This window comes from Schistocerca serialis, chromosome 1 (assembly GCF_023864345.2).
Source record: "Schistocerca serialis cubense isolate TAMUIC-IGC-003099 chromosome 1, iqSchSeri2.2, whole genome shotgun sequence".
NCBI classification, from domain to species: Eukaryota; Metazoa; Arthropoda; class Insecta; order Orthoptera; family Acrididae; genus Schistocerca; species Schistocerca serialis.
In genome coordinates this window covers 286,285,083-286,289,205 of record NC_064638.1, presented here as the reverse complement: position 1 = coordinate 286,289,205, position 4,123 = coordinate 286,285,083, and positions in this window count along the sequence as shown.

Sequence of the window (4,123 nt, the reverse complement as noted above, 5' to 3'; positions counted from 1 at the left end):
TATAGCATTTTTTTGTCAGTCTAGGAGAATGCGGGAGGGCGTTATTGCAGAGTAGCATCACTTTACCCAGTCTCCCTCGTCGTTGTTTTTGGACTGCGTCTGCAAGACGACTCAGTGGTTGAGAATGAATGTCATCACCGATGGTTGCAACCAACCTATTCGTAGTACACCACAACGACGCCGTTCTACCAGATGCATTACATTCTCTTTTGTGCATGCGCGCGGGTCTTTGTGCGGGGAACTGCTGCTTTGTTTGGGCACAACTACTCCTTTCTTTTCCTTAAATTACCGTAAAGACACCATTTCGCGCCACCAATAGAGATACGGGTTAGGAATGTTCGACGTTGTTCACAAGCCAATTGATGACCAGCAGAGATGCACATATGGCCACTCGCTGATTTTTGTGATTTTGGCCTGGGGCAGGCGGAACCAATGCTATCGATTTTTGAACCTTCCACATTGTATCCTTTATTGTCTGGTTAGGGTCCTTTATTGTATGATTATATGATAGAGGAACAAACACTGGTAGCAGTTACTTCTGTAAAATATCTGGGAGTATGCGTACGGAACCATTTGAAGTGGAATGATCATATAAAATTAATTGTTGGTAAGGCGGGTACCAGTTTGAGATTTATTGGGAGAGTCCTTAGAAAATGTAGTCCATCAACAAAGGAGGTGGCTTACAAAACACTCGTTCGACCTATACTTGACTGTGGGATCCGTACCAGGTCGGGTTGAGAGAGGAGATAGAGAAGATCCATAGAAGAGCGGCGCGTTTCGTCACAGGGTTATTTGGTAAGCGTGATAGCGTTACGGAGATGTTCAGCGAACTCAATTGGCAGACTCTGCAAGAAAGGCGCTCTGCATCGCGGTGTAGCTTGCTGTCCAGGTTTCGAGAGAGTGCGTTTCTGGATGATGTATCGAATATACTGCTTCCCCCTACTTATACCTCCCGAGGTGATCACGAAAGTAAAATTAGAGAGATTAGAGCGCGCACCGAGGCTTTCCGGCAGTTGTTCTTCCCGCGAACCATACGCAATTGGAACTGAATAGGGAGGTAATGACATTGGCACATAAAGTGCCCTCCGCCACACACCGTTGCGTGGCTTGTGAAGTATAAATGTAGAAGTAGACGTAGATGTATTCAAACGTCGCATGATGGTGAAATGATCACAGTTCATCACATTTGGCAGTTCTCGAATTCATTGTCGATTAATGCAGATAAACGATCTTCATCAAACCTCGATGGTGTTCTTGAAAGTGATGACTCACTAATTTCAAACCGAAGGTCCTTAAAATGAGAAAACCATTTTCTTGCCTAGTTCCGTCCAGTGGCATTATCCCCATACAAGGCGCAAATGTTTCTGGCTACCTACTCCGCGCTCACACCTCTACTCAACTCAAACAGAAGAATATTTCGGAAATGTTCCTATTTCTCCACTTGGCAGTCCATTTTCTAGCGTCCGCAGCTCCACTCATTATCTCCAAATCACAAAATGGCAATATGTAAACTCAAATAGCAACAGTGAAATACAAATAAGAAATGACAGTCGACAAACAAACTTATAGCAGCCGGAATACCGGCATGCATAACAAAAACGCTACGAACTTATGCACCTACCTAATATTTGGCTAACGTAACTCTTTCCCTACCATTGGGACGTATGTACGAGGGTTATTCGGAAAGCAAGAAACTATCAGTCGCGAAATGGAAACCACAGTGAAAATCTGATGAAGTTTTGCACAGGTGTGTTGGGCAGTGTCTCTAGTATGCTTGTCGATTGCGTTACGTCGTTCTTTTTAGTTGTGAGCACACAGGGAACACACAAAGATACCTACAACAATACTGTCTCCCGCCAAGTACCAGGACCTGGTGAGAAATTTCGTCTGAAGCTATGCAGCCAACATTACATAACTGTCGTGCGCTTTCTACTTCAAGACAATTCTCACCCGCATTCTGCAGGGGCAATGGAGATGCTCCTGCATCGTTTTCAATTGGAAATGTTTGATTACCCACAATACAGCCCGTGATTGTCTCCCTCTGAGTTTCATCTCTATTCGCATGAACCGCTGGCTCTGATGACAAGATTTTGGCACAGACAAAGAGCTGTAGGACAGCGTAGAGAATTGGCGGAAAGCACTGGCGCCTGCCTTCTATAACGAGGGTATTGGAAAGTTGGTACAACGCTACGAAAAACGTCTAAGTCGGATTAGGGACTATGGAGATAAGTAGCTGGAAGTTGTAGCTAACTGATGCAAATAAACAGTTTTGATATTCACTGTGGTTTCCATTTCGCGACCTATCGTTCCTTACTTTCCGAAAAAACCTCGTATATCGCGGTTTATCCGCTAACCGGTGGGAATTTTCTGTATGGTGTTGCTGTGTGACACAGAATTCTTACAATTTCCTCTTGCACCTGTAGGCTGCACTCTCTTCAAGTTTCATTGTTAACCCGCTGCTCCTTCCCATTTCGTATTGTTGCATCGAATTAGTTCGCGCCTGCATATACGCAACCCAATGAACACATACGCCTAGCGGGTTCCGTCACGCCTTTCCGGACAGTTCGTGTCACTGAATTGTACAAACGTACAGACGCTCGTTGCCTTCACAACCGGTGCCCGTATTGAAAACTTGTAATGTTACTTAAAAACCTGGAGAGATGTTCTATCCACTGATGTGTCCTTGTTTTCTGTATGCCTTGTAGCTTTTGCAGTCATCTACTGAAATTCCGGAAGTTATACGAATAACCCTGTACGTCACAGCACCCTGAAAAAGAAACGGCAGGAAATATTTATTTTCGTATTGCTACTTCTGACTACGACATTAGCTAGAAATGTGCGTTAGTGTCTTTCAGTTCGATAAAAATTGTTAGCGGAAGGGCTAAAAGTCAGCATCTAGGAACCGCCGAATGTTGTTGTAATGTGTATTTATTCACGTACAATTAATTTCCATCCAACCAACAATCTCCAAGCCATGGGCTAACTTAATATCATTTGATGCCAAAGGATTTTCTGTTAACACCTTGAGTACCAGCGGCTTCTGCGTGGATCTACCATTCCATTTTATTACTTTTTTTAAATGGTAGTGCTTTTCGCATCAAACCACCGATGCTATTGCAAGAGAAAACGTCTAGTGGCACTCTGGGGAACTTCTAAGAATATAGTGCATTGAAGTCACTTACAGCGGTCAAACTAGCAATCGGCGCCAATATTGTGTTACTTGATTGTAGGAGATGCGTGCGGCGTTCACAGTGATTATACCAAGGAGATCTTTGTCAGTGAAGGAAAGTACATCTAAAGTTATTGTAACGTAATTCTGAGTTTGCACTACTGCTGTCACAAATGGCTTCGAAATGAAACCACTGGAGCAATATGTGCTGATGTGCTTATGTTTTAGCTTATGTTTTAGCCCAATTTTTGCTTGCTACTTGGGACTAAAATTTGTTTCAGGCATTATGAGTTTAAGAAAGTTTCGAGATGTAGAATTGCGTCTAGGAAAAGCGAGAAATTGTTTCCAAATATATCTCATGAAATGATGGGTGTTGTGGCAGTAGTTCCGAAATGAAACCACAAATTCAAAACAATTGATTGTTTACTTTTCGCCAGCCTCTTCTTGTATTCGTTGCGTACTAGAATCATAAAGGTTAATTTTGTGAAAAATTTTGAACTTATACTCCAAAGTGAAATCACCTCCTTAAAATAATCGATTGTTTACTTTCTGCTAATTTCTTCTTGTATTCGTTGTGTACTATGATCATAAAGGTCACTTTTCCGAAAATTTTTAAAATTAATTCTTTTTTTGTATTGCTGGGCCGTAAAGGGTTAACTTGACATCCCGGTACCGTTAATCTGACTTGAAGGTGGCTGTTTCTGAATAAATACACATTACAACAACATTCGAAGGTTTTGTTATGCAGATCGTTAAGAGTAGAAGGTCACTTGCAGCCCCTAGCCAGGGATATATACTTATATTTTTTAATGTGTTATTTATTATGATACAATATGTGAAGATAACGTCTGATAAAATACATTTCATTTCGAATATAAAATTTATTTGTCTTTTGAATAACAAGCTAAAAAGTGTTTACATATTTCAGCAATCTTTTAGCATAAACAACAACTA